This window comes from Petaurus breviceps, unplaced genomic scaffold (genome assembly GCF_028583685.1).
Source record: "Petaurus breviceps papuanus isolate PSGF00001 unplaced genomic scaffold, PetGlider_PUasm1.0 185, whole genome shotgun sequence".
Taxonomy (NCBI): domain Eukaryota; kingdom Metazoa; phylum Chordata; class Mammalia; order Diprotodontia; family Petauridae; genus Petaurus; species Petaurus breviceps.
In genome coordinates, this window is record NW_027185797.1 from 27,470,650 (window position 1) to 27,492,568 (window position 21,919).

General features: G+C 39.1%; 1 long non-coding RNA gene across 2 annotated transcripts in view; it reads right to left on the bottom strand.

Moving 5' to 3' along the window:
• LOC138161750 (uncharacterized) overlaps positions 1–21,919 on the bottom strand; it is a 46,803-nt gene that overhangs the window by 19,911 nt on the left and 4,973 nt on the right. The window contains exons 2-3 of one of the 2 annotated variants that reach the window (XR_011168457.1): positions 13,156–13,306; positions 8,202–8,394 (exon numbers count right to left, since the gene is read on the bottom strand). This is a non-coding gene — a long non-coding RNA (uncharacterized lncRNA). Of the gene's footprint in view, positions 1–8,112; positions 8,395–13,155; positions 13,307–21,919 lie in introns of those variants that run through there. The other variant, XR_011168456.1, reaches the window with a different exon arrangement.

Below are 21,919 nucleotides of genomic sequence, written 5' to 3' on the forward strand. Positions count from 1 at the left end.
TTTCTTTCTTTCTTTCTTTCTTTCTTTCTTTCTTTCTTTCTTTCTTTTACAAATGAAGAAAGGGAGACCCAAAGGGGTCATGTGATTTTCCTGTATCTCAAGGTGGCAAAGGTAGGGTTTGAATGCAGGTCCTCTGCCTCCACATCCAGTGCTCCTTCTACATGGCCACACACCTGGACTCCACTCACTCTCTCCCTCCTTCCTTCCCCCCAAATTCTGATATTTGAAAAGCAAATATCCATATTACAAAAGGAAACACTAACAGGTTCCTTTATGTTGGAAGTTTCCCTGATGACCAAGTTTGGGGACAAATCTTTAATGATAAGATCCAGAGATACACCAAGGAAAGGAGCTGGAAACCATGCCTCCTGAAATTCCATTGGGGAAGGATGGAGCCCAGCAAGGTTCTCTGAATCCTGAAGGAACATTTCATGGACAACCATTCATCTAGCTTAGATCCACTCCTTCTTCATAATAAACACCCAAATCTCTTAGATAAATAGGACAGAGGCATGTGTTAGGGGAATTATTAAAAAAGCAGCATCAGGAAACTTGGACCTCCTCCCCCAATGGATATGTTTGCACATAGGAGAAGAGTCCATTTTGAGTCTAGTGTCTCAGATTGTTTCAGCTAGAAGAGGTGAGGAAATTCAAGCCCCAAAAAGGGAGATGACTTCCCCAAGGTCCCCAGGGGATACACGACAGAGCCAAGGTGCAAACCCTTGCCTTTGGCTCCATATCCTAGCCTCTTGTCACCATAAATTCAGCCAGGGTTTGTTTCAGCAAGATTTTCTGAGATGGTGGGGAAGTTGGGTCTGTGCCAGCCTGTCAGGGATCTTAGGCATCTCACCGAAAGTGCAAACAAGCTTGAGACCCAAAGCCTCTCTATGTCCGGGTCTGTGTTATTTCTTTGTGTTTCAAAGTTCTTTTCTGTGTGTGGGAGAGAACTTACCTGGTTATACCCCATCTGGAGCCCTGAGTTGAGTCTGCTTACCACATTTTTAAAAGCTGGAGAATGTCCAAAGACGGGAAACTGGAATGGTGAAAGGCCTCAACTCCATGTCATATGAGGCACAGTTGAAGGAATTAGGTATGTTTAGCCTTAAAAAGATAAGCCTGGGAGTTGGGGTAGAGGGATCAAAGTTAAGCATCTGAATAGCTCTCATGTGGAAGGATTAACCTTGTTCTCCTTGGACAGAACCAGCAACAATGAGGCAGATTTCAGCTCCATGTAAGCAAACAATTTCTAAAATTGGAATTTTCCCCAAATGGAGTGGGGCTGCTTTGAGGGGAATTGGGTGGCCATTGCTGGTGGTGTTTAAGCAAAAGCTGGATGATTTCTTGGCAGGAATGTGGCAGAGAGAACCCTCATATAGCAGGTACTGATTGGACTGTATGGCCACTGAGGTCCCTTCAAGTTCTGAGATTCTGAGCTTGAGGGAATTGTGGCAACAATAAGCCATGGACCACCCTTGACCCAAAGGCAGGCGAGCCTAATACAGCCAGAGCCTTTAACCTGCAGTCCATGGAGAGCTGCCATCCCAGAAGGGTGCCTTGTTCTCATCCTTTATTCAGAATTCACTTGGGATGGCAACGATCTGATTAGGATTTACAGGAAGTCCTAGAGGCAAAAAGAGGCATGGCTACATGTGAAAGCGATGTTTGTAGCTATTTAAAAAAAACTGTTTCCAACAGAAGCTTCATTTCGCCTTTCATGTTTTGGCTGGAAGTTATGATGGGTTCTGATGACAGAACTAAACCAATTAGAGCCAGGTTGGCTTGGTTGATTATTGAGGGTTGTTTTTATTTGTTTATTTTGTTTTTTATTTACCCAGAATTGGTCTTCTGAGAACCCACCATATCTACTCCAGATCAAGTCTCATGAACAGTCTCTAATACTTGTGGTAACAGCAATGCTCCCATTGTGAGGCATAAAATTGTTATACTTTGATAATGAGCCATAACCAAGATGGGGAGACCAGGACGTCGACTCAGGCCACCAAAATTTAGAGGGTACCTAGAGCACTTCTTTAGCAATATCAAATCAACTGAGCTCAGCACCTGGCTAGGGAGAGTCATTGGTTAAAATAGGAAGTTAGCAGATGGAGTGCTCTGCCCTTAAGTACCTATACTGCCACTGAACTCCTATCTAGTCCCACCTTGCTGCTCTTCTTTCAAGCCAGTGGGGTAGTGCAGTGGATAGAGTGGTGACCAGGAAGTCAGGAAGATCAGAACTCAAGTCTAATCTCAGACACTTCCCAGCCATGTGACCCTGGGTAAGACACTTACCCTCTGCCAGCCTTAGTTTCCTGAGCTATAAAATGAGGGTAACAATAGCACCTGCCTCACAGGTTTGTTGTGAGGAAGAAATGAAATCATATTTTTATACCACTTATCACAATGTAGGTGCTCAATAAATGTTTATTTCTTTCCTTCCTTAAATGTCTGTATAAACATATTATAGGTTATACGTTTTATACATATACACATACATGCACATTTACATGCTGTGATGGTGGTGGTTGTTCAGTTTATCTGACTCTTCATGACCCCATGGACCACAGCATCCCAGGTCCTTCTATCCTCCACTATCTCTCTTCAAGTCTCTCTAACCTCATGCTCATTAATTCCATGACACAATCTATCTCACCCTCTGCCATCCCCTTCTCTTTTTGCAATGAGTCCCATCTTCTCATTATGTGGTCAATGTATTTAAGATTCAGTTTTAGTATTTTATCTTCCAGTGAAAAGCCTGAATGAATCTTTTAAAGTATTGACTGATTTGATCTCCTTGCTGTCCAAGGAACTCTCAAAAGGATTCTCCAGCACACAGTTTGAAAGCATTGATTCTCCGGCACTCAGTTTTCCTTATAGTTCAACTCTCACAGCCATGCATTGTTCCTGGAAAAACAGTGGTTTTGACCATACAGACCTTTATCAGCAAGGTGATGTCCCTGCCTTATAGAATGCTGTCCAGATTTGCCACAGTTTTTCTTCCAAAGAGCAAGCATCTTTTAATTTCATGACTGCAGTCACCATCTGCAGTGATCTTTCAGCCCAAGAATATAAAATCTGACACTGTGTCCATTTCTTCTCCCACATTTGCCAGGAAGTAATGAGACCAGTTGCCAAGATCTTGGTTTTTTGGATGTTAAGCTTCGAGCCAGTTTTTACTCTCCTCTCTCACCCTCAGTAAAAGGTTTTTTAATTCTTCTTCACTTTCTGCCAACAAGTAATATTGCCTGAATATGTGAGATTATTGGTTTTTCTGATGGCAATCTTAATTCTGGCTTGGGTTTCATCCAATCTGGCATTTTGCATCATATATTCTGCCTATAAGTTAAATAGATAAGGTGAAAATATACAGCCTTGTCATACTCCTTTTCCAGTCTTAAACCAATCAGTTGTTCCATGTTTAGTTCTAACTGTTGCTTCTTGGCCCACAAACAGATTCCACAAGAGACAAATAAGGTGATCTTCTACTCCCATATCTTTAAGGACTTGCCATATTTTGTTGTGATCCATACAATCAAAGGCTTTAGTATAGTCAATGAAGCAGAAGTAGATGTTTTTTCTGGAACTCCTTTGATCTCTTCCTAATCCAGTGAATGTTGGCAATTTGGTCTCTAGTTCCTCTGCCTCTTTGAAAACCAGCCTGCTTTCCTGATAATTCATTTTCATGTTGCTGAAGCCTAGTTTGCAGACTCTTCAGCATAAACTTGCTAGCTTGTGAAATGAGTCAGTTGTTCAGTAATGTGAACATTGTTTAGAACTGGAATATAAACTGATCTTTTCCAATCTGGTGGCTCCTGGATTTGTCCAAATTTGCTGGCATATTGAGTTTGGCACTTTAAAGGCATCATCTTTTAGGATTTTAAATAGCTCAGCTGGAATTCCATCCCTTCCACTAGCCTTGACTCCATTCTCCAGCATATCTGGCTCGAGATCAGCAGTTCCACCATCTTGGTTTTCAGTGATGTCAAGATCTTTCTTGTATAGTTCTTTGTATTCTTGCCATATACTTATGTATAGATGCATATTAGGGAGATATATGTAAATAACATATAATATATGTAAATGTATATTTCAGATCCCCTATATTTTGAGATGTTCTGCAACTGGGAAAATTCTTTTCCAAAACCATCCATCCTATAAGACACACGACAATTATAAATAACACAAGGGCAGTAAGCATTAGAAACTAATGAAATGTTGAAGGGGACAAATAGCCAAGACAACAGAGTATTGGAAGTAAATAAGAGACAGAAAGGAGAAATAATGTGAGTAAATATTGTCTTTTATGAAATATCCTTAAGGACATGAAGATACCATATTTAACAGCAAGGACATCAGCTCTCAGTAGCTCTCTGAGCTTCAGTTTCCTCATCTCTAAAATGAGGAACGAGGAAACAACACCCACATTACTTAGTAACTCACAAAGCTATTGATTAAGAAGACCACATGTGATACGGTGAGTAAAACACTTTTCAGACCTTAGAACACTATTCAAATGTTACATGTCATTAATATGGAGTAGAAAATAAATCTAGTTTCTTTTATAGCTGCCTGCTGTATTTGACTATGGTATTTTAATTTGAGAGGGTCCATTATTGTGATTTTATCTGGGTAGGGAGTGCCCAGTGTTTAAACTCTACACACAGATGTGTATCCACAACTCCTTGAATAACTTAGTCTTAAAGAGTTACCTTAGAAACTGAGAGGTTACTTGTTCATAGTCACACAGATAATATAAATCAAAGTGAGACTTGAACCCAAGATTTCTTGCCTCAGAAGCTAGCCCCCTAACCAAGGAGACTCTTGTGAGTATGCAGTAATTGACTGAATGAATGGAAAGTAATTTATTAAGTGTTTGTTATGTGTAGGCACTGGGCTAAGCTTTGGGAGTACAGAAAAACAGTTCCTGCCCTTAAGATGCTTTCATTCTAATTAGGGAAACAACACATCTAGGGGGTGGTGACCAGGGAGAGGTACTTTGGTTTGGACAGTTACAGGATTGGCAAGTAGCACTGAAAAGGAGTAAATGGTCACATCCTTTTTAGGAGTAAGGACAGTATTATTTTGGTCATAGTTCCGATATCGAAACTCTGGGCATCATCAAACAACTCACAGGTGTTTCATTTTTTCCGTGAAGAGGGTCACGTAGTCAATGAAATCCAAAGATAACTTTAATTACTGGATTACAGTCATTCTGAGGCTTTAGTTAGAGAAGATCAGGTTGACAATGGAAATGAAGAGCAACATAAAATAAGCCAATTTAATTGCAGCTCAGAGGCTTAGCTTACTATACAAAATGTGTTTGAGAAAAGCCTGAAAAATACAATGAGAGAGGGTGTGGTGCCCATTTAAAAATAAAGATACTTCAATCTTCTAGTCTAGTCAAATTCCTTAAGATGCAACTGTTTAAACTTTGCATGGAAATATTAGGAACATCTTTTGCTTTCTGGTTTTTACTTTTTACTAGACCTTGAATCTCTTACTGACCATTTTCACTATTTGGCTAGGTCTTTATCACTATAATCAGATTATGCTAGACCTATGAATTCAGCTGACTCAATTCACAAGTTCATTGGTTCAACCATGACACCCAAAGAGAATCTGAAAGAAATAATCCTGCCATTCAAATAGCAACAATACAGAATATCAGAATAATCAATTCTTTCTATCATCATTCAATTTAGTTAATTGTATTTTCAATTCAATCCAACCAAAAACACTTACTGAAATTATCTACTGCTGCTGTTGCTGCTGCCTGCTGCTGCTGCAGCTGCTGCTGCTGCTGCTGCTGCTGCTGCTACTACTACTACTACTACTACTACTACTACTACTATTACTACTACTACTACCACTACTGTTACAAATACTACTAATACCACCACTGATAACTAGCATTTATATAGCACTTTAGGGTTTATAAACACTTGTAAATTTTGTTCCACTTTATCCTCATGAAAACTGTGGGGGGGGGGGGGGTAGATACTATTTTCATCCCTGTTTGCTATATGCAAACAAGGTCATCTGCTATGTTCTTACCTTTGTGATGCAATAGGTGGGCATTGAATGCAAGCACCTTGAGGGCAGGGACTGCTCTGTTTTTGTCTTTGAATCCCCAGTACCAGACACAGTGCCTGCCATATAAATTCTGGCTGAATGAAGAAATGAGTACATCTAATTTTAATGAATATCAGAAAATAGTCTTATTTTTCCCTTTCAGGATCTCAGGCTTATATGATGGTTTATCTGCTTTCAATTTAAGATCTCTAAGCACTTTTATAAATAAAACTCCATAACTGTCTATCTGTAAGACACATTGGAGGAAGCCTTGTTATTCTAAGGAACAAGGGTACAGACAGGCTAATTTGCTTCACCCCAGTTCTGCTATTCTCAGCAAAACAGAGAGGAGAATCCAGTTTATGTCTCTGCTTCCCCAGAGATACTCAAGATACTTCCTGATTATTTACTTTCCATTTTTACTGACTATTTACATTTCTCTGCAACCATGTAACCTTATATTCATACGTACATCCTTGTTATCACAAAAAGTTTGCATTATTTCTTAGTATATAGGACAATTAGCAGTCACAAATTGAGTCTATGTTTACCCTTCTGTTCTCAAAATTCATTGTTTGTTTAAGAAATGCTTTCTCACTTTATTACTCTCCCCAGTAAATTAAGTCATTGGCTGAACTTGGCACTCTGGTGCAGAATGCAAGAATTATAAAATCCAAACCTTCTTGTGAAAACCAAACACATGTTCATTTCTTAAACAATTAGAGGGCTACCCAAAGCTGGCAGGTCAGATGCCAAGAAGACAAGATCCTGTAGAGTCAAACAGGTATCCAGATGGCTGAGAATCCTCTGTCTAACAGCCCTGATAAGGGTTCCTCAGATGTCCTTCAAGGAGGTAGAACCTGCTGATTCTTCTTTTGAGAAGGAATTAGGAAGCCACAATTTAGCTCTTTGCAACTTCTACTCAACATTCCTAGTTCGATTGCATTCAATTAAATACAAGAAAAGTATGAGTTTTCTTTAAAGGACAGAACTTCAAGGACTTAGAGATAGCTATTATGTCCTCCATTAGTCTTCTGTTCTCCAGGTTAAATTCCCCCCTAGTTTCTTCACATAGTCTTCATATGACATGAACAAGGGTCTTTGCCACCTTGATCACCTTCCTCTGGATGCTTTTTGGTTAATCAATATCCTTCCTAACTGTGGTACCCAGAACCTAACATAGTATTCCAGTAGATAGAGTCTCACTGAAGCAAAGTACAATGGAACTATCACCTCTCAATGTCCAGACAGTATGTTTTTCTTATTGTAGCCTAAGTCTGCATTAGTTTTTCTGGTTGCCACATCATACTAAGGAGTCATATTGTGTTTGTGGTTCCTTAGGTCCCCAAGATCTTTTTTTCAGACAAACTACAGTTAGCCCCACCTATCCCATCTTGCACTTCAGAAGTTGATTTTTTGAACACACATGTAAGATTTGCTTTTCAGATAAATGTGTAAACACAAGAAAAAATTGATTCATTCATTCATTTTCTTCCCACACTTGGTTTTAACCTTGAATATAGCAAAATTGCTCAAATGATGTGAATCAAATAAACATTTACTAAATGCCTATCATGTGCCAGCTACTGTTCTAGGCAGCAAGTTGTGATGTAGAGTTGTAAAAATGAATAAACAGAAGAAACATGGACAATAAAGAAATTCTGTGACTCCAGGGACATCTGGGAAATAATCCTAAAAGAAGAGAGCAACCTCAAGGCTACCATGGCTAGTCTCAGATAAAGGCATGGTCTGCCCACAAAATCTATTAGAACCTTTGGAAGAGATGAAACAAGAGACAAAAAGGATATTGTCAATGAAAATGAGAGATTTAGAGGAAAGAATCAGAGGGAAAATTAACAGACAAATACAGGAGGTACAATTTTTACCCAAAAAATAGACTCTGAAAATTGGAATGAACCTAACTGAAAAACATAACTTGATGATATGATGGAAAATACAAAAACAAAATCAAAAGACTGAAGAAAATAGAAGAAAAAGTAAGATATCTTCTTACAAATAACCTAGAAAGAAGTCAAGGAGATGTAATCAGGAAGCCTGTTTAATAATATCAGGCACCGAGAGAAATAAAAAGGAGACATCACGTAATGGACAAGTGAAACCACTTCTATTACCTCAAACACCTTTCCTTAGTCCATGATAGAGAAAACCAAGGCACCTTAATATTATCAGCATCTCCCTCCTATTACAGGCCTTGTCTCTAATCCAGTCTTCATAGCTATCAAACCTTGGAATCAATCCTTGTGAAGATTCAAACTTGAACTGCCTCTCCAGATGCTACAGCACTCTCTTCTTCAGCAGTCACAACTATTGGAGACATGGAAAAGGAGAGAAACTAATAAACTCTTTTTATGGTTCAAATATGTTCTAGATACTTAAATCAGGGAGAGATACAGCAGAAAAAGAAAACTATAGACCAATATCCCTAGTGAATATTGATGCAAAATCATAAAATATTTATCACAAGGGCTATAGCAATACATCTAAAAGATTATGCAGTACATCTACTTGGATTTATTCAAGGAATGCAGATCAAAAGAAAAATTATAAGGCATATCAATAACAATAAAATCACATGATTATAGCAAAAGGTGCTGATAAAATAAAACATGAATTTTAATTTTTTTTAAAAACAGGAATAGAAAATCCTTTCTTTAATATGGCATCTAGTATCTGTCTAAAGCCAAAGGCCAAAACTATATGGAATATAGAAATCCTGGAGGCCTTTCCAATAATTACATGGTTAAAGAAAGAACATTCATTATCACCACTTTGACGTAGTGACTTCAATGCTAGCTGTAGTAATAAGATAAGAAAAAGAAATTCAGTGAATAAATATTGGCAAAGAAGAAAAAACTAATATTTCTTATAAGCAATATGATAGACTTGAGAGAAGTCTAAAGATTCAATTAAAGAAATTGAAACAATAATTTATTTAAAGTAGCAGGATTTTTTAAATCTACAACTCTAAAGATTTTCTGTATAATAACAATAAAAAACTAGCAGAAAGAAATAAGAAGAGAAATTCCATTGAAAATAACTGAAGAATATATAAAGTATTTGAGAGCTTATCTACCAAAGCACACTCAGGAACATATGTATGTAGCTGCAAAACACTCTTTACATATATAAAGACAAACCTAAATAATTAGAGGAATAGTCATTGTTCATGGATAGGCCATGCTATCCAATATGATAAAAATGTCAATACTATCTAAATTAAATTCCTTATCCAATGCCATAACAATCAAACTATATAAAGATTACTGTAGAGAGCTAGAAAAAATATTAACAGAAGTGATTTAAAGGAACAGAAGTTCAAGAATCTCAAGGGAAATAATGAAAAATTTGGAAAGGGGCTTAGCCACATCAGATCTTAAACTAAAGCAGTAATAGTCAAAACTTTTTAGTGCTGATTTTAAAATAGAAAAAAAAACTTAATTAGAAGGAAAGACTGATGAGAGTTGTCAAGATTGAAGGTAGTCACCATGCAAATCTAGGACAGTGGCATTGAGACCAAAAGAGGCAAGGTCAGAAAGGGCAAAAGCTGAGGCCAGAACCTTGGATAGCTCCCTGGAGGCATAAGCTGCAATTCTGACAAAGCTCCCTCCCACCCACACTTGGGCTCTTCTCCCTGTAGCCAAAGACCTACTTGGGTGGCCCTACTTCAGATGTGTCTGGAATTTAAATGACTTGAACCTTATTATTACAAGGCCTGCCCTTTCTGTAAGAGTAGAACCTCTTCATCCACATTAGTTTCTTCAGAATCATTGTATCATAGATATGAGAAGGGCCTTGAAGACCATTTAATACAGCTCCATCATATTACAGATGAGAAAACTGAGACTTATAGAAATTAAATGCCTTGCTCAGAATCACACAGCAAGTAAATGTCAGAGGTGGGACCTGGACTCAGCTCCAACTCCAGCCCTCTCTACACTGTATCATGGCTGAGAAGAGTCAGTATAGTGAATAGAGTTCTGGATCTCAAATCAGGAATCCTGGATCTAAATCTTAGCTCTGACACCTACCTACCATGCCGTCACTGGATACCAACATCTCTGACCCTCAATTACCTCTTCTGTGAAATGGGGATAATGCTTACCCTGTGGACATCCCAGCATTGTTGTAAGGAAAATGTTTTGCAAACCTGAAAGTCCCACATAAATGAGAGTAATTGTTTTTCTGACTTGACTTGGGAAGTAACCTTGGATCTTATGTCCCCTAGGGCTTCTTCAGAAGGAGACTGCTTCCTTCCTTCTCAGAATTCTTGTCTTTAGGCTCCAAAGTTAGCTGCTGGAGCCTGAACAGGTGTCAGGGCTTTTATTCAGAAGTCAAGGAAACAGATCTGAAATGGAGTTAACATACAGGTGGTCCGGTCTCTTTTCAAATGTAGTAATTATCCCTACACAGAATAAAGTAACAAAAGAATTATGAAATAATCATTTTCCTGCTCTCAAGGGTCCTTGAAGTCATATGAAATTCCTTGCTCATTTCTTGCCCTGGCAGGGAACACTAAGGGCTCACATCAAGTTTCAGAATCCTACATTCAGCTGGTCTTACCAGTGAAGTCCATGGTGGCCAACGAGATAATCATAGGTTTGCCATAAAGGTCACAGGGAAGTAGAAAACAAACTGGGTTTGGAGTCAGAAGGCCTGGGCTCAAATCCTGGCTCTGACACTGAACACCTCTGTGACCTTGCTACTGCGGACCTCTTTCTTTAGTCAAGAGGCAGCATCATGCAGTGAAAATAATGTTGGATTTAAAGTCATAGGTCCTTGGTTCACATCCCAGATTTACTATTTACTGCCTTAGAAGCTATTTGACTTCTCTGGGCCTCAGTTTCCTCATCTATAGAATGAAGTAGTTGGACAAAATGGCCTCTGAGGTCCCTCCCACATCCAGATTCAGATCTAAGATCCTTAGCCACTTCATTTCCTGAATGTAGGTTTCCTCATCTGTAAAATTAAGACTCAATGACTTCTAAGCTCTTTCAGGGCCTTCCCAGCCATTGCCAAACCATGGTGCCCACCCTCAAGCCATACTCCCCATTCTTCTCATCCATTTTCCCACCATATCCTGGAATTTGCATTGAGATGAGGTCTCCTCTTGCCCTGGATCATACCCCTTTGGGAGCACTCAAAGCATGCAGGTCCCCACCTGTTCCTGATATCCTGAAATAAAACAACACTCAGTATTCCAAGAAAGCATCAATGGTACCATCACAGACCTACCTTCCAGAAGTGAGGTATAGCCCAGACCTAACATCATGTCCAAAGTCAGAAAGTAAGACAGAAGAATGAGCAATCAAAACAAGAAGAAAGAAAAAGGATCACACCTTGCTATTATGGTCAAAGGGATACTCAAAACACAAATCACAAATGCCAACAATATCTACAAACAATGCCTCAGAGAAAAGCCCAACTTGGGCACAAACTCTAGAATTCCTAGAAGAAATGAAACAAGGACTTTAAAAAAGTTTAAAATATTTTTTATGAATAGGTACAAACATTTGCCCAAGCAGCAAATTCCTGGAAAAATTAGAATGGACCAAATAAAAGCCAATGACTGACTCAATGAGCCAACAAGAAATATTAAAAACAAAATCAAAGAGCTGAAAAAATGGAAGAAAATGTAAGATATCTCACAACAAAAACAACTGACCTGGAAAACACATCAAGAATAAAAATTAAATGTTATTAGACTATCTGAATGTCATGATCACAAAAAGAGTCTAGACATACTATTTCTCGAAATCTTAAAAGTGTCTAGATCTCAAAACACTAGAGAGCAAAGTGAAAATAGAAAGAATCCATTGATCACCCCCTGAAATAAACCCCAAAATGAAGAATCCCAGGCACATCATAGCCAAAATCTAGTGCTTCCAGGTCAAAGAATAAACATTACAAGCAGTCAGAAAGCAAGAATGTAAGTACCAAGGAACCACACGTGATTTAGCAGCCAGAGGAAAGAGCTTAGAATATGATATTTCAGAAGAAAACAAATTCTAACCATGTACAAAAATATTTGGAGCTCTTCTTGAGGTGGCAAAGAATGGGAATCTGAGGGGATACCCATAAATTGGGAGATGGACAGATTATAGTATGTAAATACTACTGTGCTGAACTCTTATTAGCATGACAAACCAGGATTCCAGAGGACTAATAAGCAAACATGTTCCCTACTTCCTGATTTAGATGTGAAGGACTCAGAATGAAACCTTTTTTTTTTTTTTTGGACATGGACAATATGGGAAATTTGCTTTGATTGTTTGAATACATGTTTAAAATAGGTTTTGGTTTTTACTGTATTCTCAGTTTGGGATGAGGAGAATTGGGGTGGGGGGGTAGGAAGGCAAATCTTGTATAATTTGTAAAAATAAAATATTTTCTTAAAAAAGAAAATTCCAAGGACAAAGCTTCATCACATTGACACTTTACTATTTTGACTAGTATTAAAATGCCATTATGGTATTATATTAGTAACAAAATTAGATCATAAGCTCCTAGAGGGTAGACATAGGTCTTATTTCATCTCTCTGTCCCTAACTTAGAATAGTGTTTCATATATAGCAGATGCTTAGTAAAAGTTTCCTTAACTGAAAGCTGACCAAGTGTATTAAAAGTCCCATGTGAGGTATTAGCTTGGGCCAAGTTTGCATCTGTTTAGCAAATAACATTTAACAAAAGTGCATGAGAGAATGTTAGGGCTAGGAGGGACTTCCAGCTGAAACATCGCCGAATCCAAAGCTTACTGGTGGTGGGGCCACAGGTAAATTGCTTGAACTCCCTGAACCTGTTTCTCCATCTATACAATGAGGATAATATGAAAACTCTCCCCCAGATTCCAATAGGATAATGTATACAAAGTACTTTGCGAACCTTAGAGCACTTTATAAAGCCAGTTATTATTATTATATGAACAGATGCAGACTAAGAAAAGCCAAGTCATTAAATGATATACATAATGACCACAAGAGCTTAAGTGAAAACAATAACAGGTAATTGAGGCCAGCATAAAGGCAAAGAACAATTGATTCCAGAGGAGGAATGATGAAATACACTTACCACCTCTCAGTAGAGACATGGGGGACGATGAGCATGAAATGTCACATACACTGTGGGACACAATTGGTGAGTCTGATGACTCGGCTTAACTGTTTTTCTTTGTGGCAATGGAAGGTTCAGTGGGGGTTGGAGAAGGGATATCAGGAAACGTCTGTGGTATATAAAAAAACAAAAGGCATCAATTAAACTTTTTTTTTAAAAAAAGGTCTGTGGTTTAAAACAGGCTTTTCTTATTAATCAGTGTATACTTTTGAAATCATGCTACATTTAAAAATTAACACACTGGTGGCCCAAAGCCTACAGCTTAAATTGCTAAAAATAGTCAATATATATATGTCTACAACAGTAAAGATTTACACACACACACACACACACACACACACACACACACACACTTTTTTTAGTATGTATATTTTAGGAAAACATCTGTGTCTGGTTTGCTAAAGAAACACTGCTGCCTCCTGTTCTTTGGAACCAATATGTTTGGCTCAATCAATAATACCACATTCATATATCAAATTGTACGTCCCTTTGTGGTCATATGAACTGAGGGAATGGGCTTGATATCAGAGGATTTGCAGAAAAGAAATGGCATCTGTGGGACCTTTGAGTTCCAAACTCTGGTGTAAGGATTAGGAAGGCTCTAAAAGAAGAGGAATTCATTTCTTATATATCTATACATATATGTGTATACATATACACACTATATATATATGCAATATATACATATATAATATTTTACACACACACAAACTTAATCCATTTATGTGGGAAAATTGATAGGAAAATATGAAATATGATTTGGACAGAATCTACACAGAGAGTTTCCTTACCCAGTCGGTGACAGGGTGATGAGTTTTTCAGCTTATGGCAACTCTTAAAGACCATCAACTAACGAGCAGAGGGCCTGTGATCTGCACCAGGTCAGGGAGAATCCACACCAGTGAAACCTGGTGGCCTTGAATTATCAAGGAAATATCATCTTAATCCACTGACACCAATGTTCCTTGGTCTTATATAACCTTAGCTTGTTTGTATGCTTGAGATCATCAGGTCCCAAACCAGAGAAAACCCAGCTCCCTTTATCAGATGAGGAAACTGAGGCCCAGAAAGAAGAAGTAACTTGGTAAAAGTCACACATAGAAAGTGGAGTAGCTGAGTTATAACTGGTATGTCCTCTGACTCTGGCTGCATTACCATGCCTATCTCTATCCTCACATTCCAACTGAGAGAAGACTAAAATTTGTGAAATAATAGTGACCAATATGGTTAGCCCATAATTAAGGTATTTCTGTACAACAGATTATAAATGCTGTTAGCATTCAGAAGGCAGAGAGGGAGGAGAGAGAGAGAGAGAGAGAGAGAGAGAGAGAGAGAGAGAGAGAGAGTGAGTCAGGGATGACATCTTGGAGGAAGCCTCTTTGCCCCAACTAATTTGATTTGTGGCATCTCTTTGCCAGCTGCATTTACTTCCCTCTGAGAAGCAAGAGCTTTAAGTATATTGGGGAAACTTCTGAAGCCACAATGGTTCCCTGCCAAGCACCTGGACTGTTTGGATTCATTTTCCTGGGGGCATCTTAACAGCAAAATGAGGTTGAGTCTGTAACAAAGAAAAGTTCACTTACTTTTCTAGACTGGATTTGTCCCCACACAATAGGGAGCAACAGCATAGCAGAGAGCTGGAAAACAGCAGGGGAGAAAAGGCAAGAGAATGGGGCAAGAGTTTTTCTGTTGTTTAAGTGATCAGAAGGTCTCCATTGACTACTACAAGATGACATCTGTTGGTATCAGTGCCATTAACATCCTCAACTCAACAGATGACCCTTACACTGAATCTCATTGTAAGGGGGAACAGATGCTCCTCTGGGAAATATTGTGCATCATGCCGCATAGATAAATAATTAAATCTAAAGCCACATCTAGGAATTCTTTCACTTAAGGCAAATTTAGTTGTTGGGATAGGGAGGGACAGTGCAGCCTGGTGAGGTGTAGCTGTTCTGGAAGTCCCCAGAGACTCTAGCTCATGCCCCCAAGAGGAGATGGGAGGGGAGAAAACAAAGAGGATGCAGACTGCAGGAATGTGGGGTTGGAGGATAGGTAGGTAGGTAGGTGTATGGATGGATAGATGGATAGATAGATAGATAGATAGATAGATAGATAGATAGATAGATAGATAGATAGATAGATAGATAGATAGATAGATGGATAAAAGTATATCACAGCAACAGGAGGCAGAACACAGTAACAGAGATAACATGTGACTTCAGGGAAGTCTTAACCTTTGGGGTCCTTAGTTTTCTCCTTTTTAAAATGAAAGGGATAGAAGTCTCTCAGGGACCAGAGCACAGGTCAGGAGAGTAATAAACACCTCTCCCTAGATCATACCACCTTGGAAGAACTGAAAACTTACAGATCCCTAGAAATATCTCTGAAAAACATCTGCATAAACCCCTGAAGCTTGGGACAGTTTGCCCTCCACCCTGGAAGCACCCTACCTTAACAAAGAGTTTAAAAGTCAAGTAATAGGCTAGGGAAATGAGCAAACAATGGCAGGAAAATTCTGACCATAGAAACTTAATTTGGTAACAAGGAAGATCAAAACACACACTCAGAAGAAGACAATAAAGTCAAAGTTCCTACATCCAAAGCCTCCAAGAAAAATATGGATTGGTCTCAGGCCATGGAAGACCTCAAAAAGAATTTTGAAAATCAAGTAAGAGAAGTAGAGGAAAAATTTGGAAGAGAAATGAGAGTGAGGCCAAAAAAATCATGAAAAAAGTGAATCAAAAGTTTGGTAAAGGAGACCCAAAAAACACTGAAGAAAATAACACCTTAAAAAATAAACTAGGGGTGGCTAGGTGGCACAGTGAATAGAGCACTGGCCCTGGAGTCAGGAGGACCTGAGTTCAAATCCAGCCTCAGACTCTTAACACAAAACTAACCATATGACCTTGGCAAGTCACTTAACCCCAATTGCCCTGCCTTCCCCCCTCCAAAAAGCAAAAATAAATAAACAGATAGATCGATAAATAAAAAAATAAACTAGATAAATTGCAAAAGAGGTCCAAAAAGCCAATGAGGAGAAGAATGCCTTAGAAAGAATTGGTCAAATGGAAAAGGAGGTTCAAAAGCTCACTGAAGAAAATAATTCCTTAAAATTAGAATGGAACAAAGGGAAGCTAATCACTCTATGATAAATCAAGGAATTATAAAATAAAACCAAAAGAATGAAAAAATAGACAACAATGTGAAATATCTTATTGGAAAAATAACTGACCTGGAAAACAGATCCAGAAGAGATCATTTTAAAATTATTGGACTACCTGAAAGCCATGATAAAAAAAAAAAGCTTAGACATCATCTTTCAAGAAATTATCAAGGAAAACTGCCCATCTAGAACCAGAGGATAAAACAGAAATTGATAGAATCCACCGATCACTTCTTGAAAGAGATCCAAAAATGAAAACTGACAGGAATATTATAGCCAAATTCCAAGGTTCCCAGGTAAAGGAGAAAATATTGCAAGCAGCTAGAAAGAAATAATTCAAGTATCATGGAGCCATAATCAGAATAACACAAGATTCAGCAGCTTCTACATGAAAGGATCAGAGGGCTTAGAATATGATATTCTGGATGGAAAAGGAGCTAGGATTACAACCAAGAATTCACCTATCCAGCAAAATTGAATATAAGCTATGGGGGTGGCTAGGTGGCACAGTGAGTAAAGTGCTGAACCCAGAGTCAGGAGGACCTGAGTTCAGTTCTGGCCTCAGACACTTAATACCCACACAAAAAAACTAGCTGTATAACCTTGGGCAAGTTACTTAACCCCAATTGCCTTCCAAAAGGCAAAAAAAAAAGAATATAAGCCATGAGGGAAATATGGATATTCAATGAGATAGAGGAATTTCATGCATTCTTGAGAAGGGACCAGAGTTAAATAGAAATTTTTACTTTCAAATACAAAACTCAAGAGAAGCATGAAAAGGTAAACAGGAAACAGAAATCATAATGGACTTATTAAAGTTAAACTGTTTACAGTCCTACAAAGGAAGATGATTCCTGTAACTCATAAGACCTTTCTCATTATTAGGGTAGTTAGGAGTATATAGAGACAGAAGGCACAGGTGTGAGTTGAATATGAAAGGATGATATCTAAAAAATAAAATTAAGGGGTGAGAGAGGAATGTACTGGGAGAAAGAGAAAGGGAGAGGTAAAATGAGGTAAATTATTTCACACAAAAGAGGTAACAAAAAGCTTTTACAGTGGAGGGGAAGAGGGAGGAGGTAAGAGGGAGTGAGTGAATCTTATTCTCATCAGAACTGGCTCAAAGAGGAAATAACAAACACATGCAATTGGGTATAGAAATCTATCTTATCCTACAGGAAAGTAGGGGGGAAGGGGATAAAAGAAAGGGGGAGTAATAGAAAGGAATTCAGATTGGGGGAGGGGGTAGTCAGAAGCAAAACACTTGTGAGGAGAGACAGGGTGAAAGGAGAAAACAGAATAAACGGGGGAGGTAGGATAGAATGGAGGAAAATACAGTTTGGCTCTTACAACATAACTATTATGGAAGTGGTTTGCATGACTATACATGCATTACCTATCTCAAATTGCTTGCCTTCTCAGTGAGGCAGGAGGGAGGGAGAGAGGGAGGAAACTTGGAACTCAAAGCTTTAAAAATGAATGTTAAGATTGTTTTTACATGTAATTGGGGAAAAATAGAATACCAAATAATTTTTTTTAAAGAAGAGATGACTTTTAAGTTCCCTTCTCACTCTATGATTTTATGATGCTGACAGCAATAACCAATGGCCAGAAAGGAGAGCAGTGGTAATTGTGCCATACAGTGTGGACCAGCAGAGCACCAGAAGGCACAGAGAGGAAACAAGCCAGAGCACCACCAAGACATCAGCACCTTAGGGTAAAGGACATGGGGCCATGGAAAAGTCCTGGCTGCCCCACCCTAGTGGTGTGAATCCAGCATCACCTAAGAAGAATCATTCTCTGCCCTAGCTCATGCCACTTTATATTCATTTTATATGTAATTCTGAATACACATATGTAAATGTTTTCTTCTTAATAGAACATAAGTACCCTGAGGGCAGGGAGGGTATCTTTTGTTTTTATGTCCACAATCCTTAGCACAGTGCCTGGCACAAAGTAGGTGCTTAATAAATGCTTGTTGCTTGATTGATAGACTATTAAAATTACCGTCATGTATTCAATGGCAAAAATACGAGAAACCAATTTCTAGCCCCCAAAAGATGTACCTGAGTTGATCCACCCCTCATTTCCAAATCTTGAGATCATGTCCTGGGGCTCTCCCAGTCTCTACTCTTTAACCCAGGGAGAATATCTTGACGTGATATATAGGAGCTGCCCATGTGTTTCTATGGCATTCATCGACTCTGAACAAAAACATTTTCTTCCCAAGTTCCCAAATCTGATTTATTTTTTCCCTTTTGCATTTTCTCTCCCTCTTGCTCCAAGTTTAAATATGAATGACTTATTACTGACTTGAGCCCTTCTTTCCCACAAAGCAGGCTGCCCAATGCCTGGGGCTTTGTTAGAAACACCATGGGTTGGGATAACCACAGGATTGGTCTGCAATTGGGACAGGCAGCTGTCAAAGAATGCCCCCGAGTTGAATTTCTCGTCATAGACTTCAAAAATAATTCCCCTGACCCCCAACCCTCCAACATAACTCTAGAGGCAGAAAACACTTGAAGGTCACATTTACTAGACACTATAATGAACAATTAAAACCAGGAGACGCAGAAACCCAATGGAACACTGTCTCCTCTCTCTTGTATTTGGGAATCCACTGTCCCACAAAAGCAATAACAGAAATACTCACAAGTGAAAGGCATATACAGTCTTAAGGTTTGTGAAACACTTTATATACATTATGTTACACCATACTCCCATCCCTACTTTACAGAAAAGGAAATGAAGATTAAGGGAATTAAAGAGATTTGTCCAGTCCCAGGTGAGATTTGAACCCAGGCCTTGCTCTCTCCACATGTGGCACTCAATCTACTCTGCCCACTGCCTAGAGACACTTGGATTCAGATCCTGCCCCTGGAGCTTGCTATATGACCATATTACCTTCTCTGAGATTTAAATTCCTCAATTGTAAAATGAGATTAGAAATAGTTTCCCTAGGGCAGCTAAGGAGCACAGAGGATATAATGTTGGGCTTGGAATCAGGAAGATCTGAGTTCAAATCCTACCTCAGATACTTTCTAGCTATGTAACTCTAAGTAGGTCACTTCTCTTTCATCCTCAGTTTTCCTATCTATAAAATGGAGAGGATAGAGGATCTACCCTAGGGGCTGTTGTGAGGTTCAAATCAGGTAATCTTTGCAAATTTTAAAATGTTATCTAAATGTTGACTGCCTTACTCCTCCACAGCTCATGCTCAACTTAACAACCACTTAACTCCAATGCTCTGATAACTTGTGCCTCATATCTTTGAAAAGGGAATGAAATGCCTCTTGTGCTCCTTGGGGAGAAACTTCACCAAAGTGTGGCTGACAAGTTGGAGCCCCGGACCCTGTCTCCTGCCCAGTCACAGCTGGGTTATGTTTTTTCTCTGGCAGATTGCTTCCAGATTATCCTGAGGGGCTCCTGGCCAATTAACTCATCTTCTATGTCTGAGAGTCATATGGAGCGGTCATGCTCAGAGAGAGTTACCCAGGAGACTGGGAGGTGGGCAGGTTTCTGAGCCTGGGGAGGAGAACCATATACATTAGCATGCCATCCAGCAAGCTGGCACAGGCAGAAGAATGAATCCCTGGCATAGGTAGGAAGTTTACAGAAACACCAGGGCTGGGCAACAGACAAAAGATTCCTTTCTGAAAAGGAGAGGGATTGAAACTCCAGTGGAGGGTGGTGGGGAGAGGGGAGAAAAGAAAGAAACACAGCAAAAACAAAGCCCCAGTGAGCCTCCCCAGAGGGAAGCCTATGGAGAAAGAAAGGCATCTACTGGTCAATGGCATCACTCCTTCCTCCTTCAGGGAACCATCCAGTGTCACGTTTCTTCACTGGCTGAGCACAGTGGCACCAAACTACCTCTGGAGTTCAAATCATGCCATGGCTTCTTTCTGCCTACTGGTGACCTGGACACTCGGGTCAGCATTCTGAAGACTTCCAGTATTATTGTCTTTTATATGACGGGTCAGCATGTGCTCCACAATAAGTGATTAATAAATTATTTTTCTCATTCATCCATACAAATATTCTCCTGGTTCTATTCACTTCACTTTGCATCAGTTCAGATTAATCTTTTCAAGTTTCTCTTACCTCTTCATGTTCGTTATTTCTCATGACCTAGAAATGTTTTATTAATACATATATCCACTCTGTTCAGTCTTTGCCCAGGAGGCAGGCATGTGCAGGAGTACAGGATCAAGGAGACAGATTTGGAAGTCCCAACCTATTGTTTTGCTGATGAAGAAACTGAATCTCAGACAGATAAAATTACTGCTCTGAGGCTCAAAAAGTTAAGGGACTTACCCAGGGTCACACAGCTAATAAGCATTAGAAAAGTCAAGATTAACCCAAAATAATTATATAACAACAAACAACAGTAATTGTGACTGACACTAATGTTTGAAAAGTGCTTACTATGCATTGTCTCATCTGATCCTTATGGCAACCCTCTGAGATAAGTTCTACAGGCATCATATTCTCCATCTTATTACATATGGAAATGAAGAATCATAAAGGTGAAATTTTTTACTGAAAATCACACAGCCAATAAGTATCAGAGGTATTTGATTTGAACTCAGGTCTTCCTGTCTCCAATTCAACAAACACATAGGAATGCCTATTCTGTACAAGACCAGAATGAGTCAATCTGGGTCATCAAGGAGAATCTCTATCTCCAATAGCCAGTAATTATAAGGCCAAAACTCAAACTCAGGTCTTTTGGCTTGTAGCCTGCTATGCTTCCCATTTTCAGCACATTGTCCTGCCTTTTCAGAAGAGGAACCAGTACCACCTAACTCTGTAACCCCAGCCTGAGTAGAGATAACAGTTTAGAGATCAAACAAGCTGGAAAGGGCCTAAAGGATCAGCTCACACCATTTTCTTACAGAATGGATGAAGAAATAGAGGACCAGAGAGGTCATACGATGTGCCCAAAGTCACAAAGCAATGTTAGCAATTACTGGAGTCAAGTCTTGAATCTGGCTTCCTGACTCTTGGTCCACTGTTCCTTTGATTACATCCCACAGCCCACAGAATGTGTCAGGGATTAAGCTGCCTCCGAAAACTGGCACAGGGGTGAGGGACATGGGACTTGCCCCAGCCCCAAACAAGCCCCAGTTTGGTACTATCTGCCAGAATTTGGACCCAATTACCACACCCTTTGAGAACTACACACCGTGATGAGATGCAAGAGGAAAGTTTTAAGGAAGGATCTTTTTTCAAATTAAAACAAATTTTTAAATGTTTTGTTTTGAACAGCTTAGTGGCATCCCTTATGATGCTTAGAGACACATTAAAAATCACTAAATTAGAAATGATGGCTTCCCACTAAATTAGAAATGCAGATTCCATGTGAAAAGCTTCCCAATCACTTCTTATATTGGTCAGGACTCTAGAACCACTCACAACCCCAGGACATTTGGGGCCATCATAATTAAGTCAATACACCCTGAGCCTGTGCCTTTTTAACCAACAGACTAGGGGAGAGCCAAAGATCAAATAGTAAAGCTTTGAGTGAGGTTGGAATTAGCAGAGTTAATAAAGGAA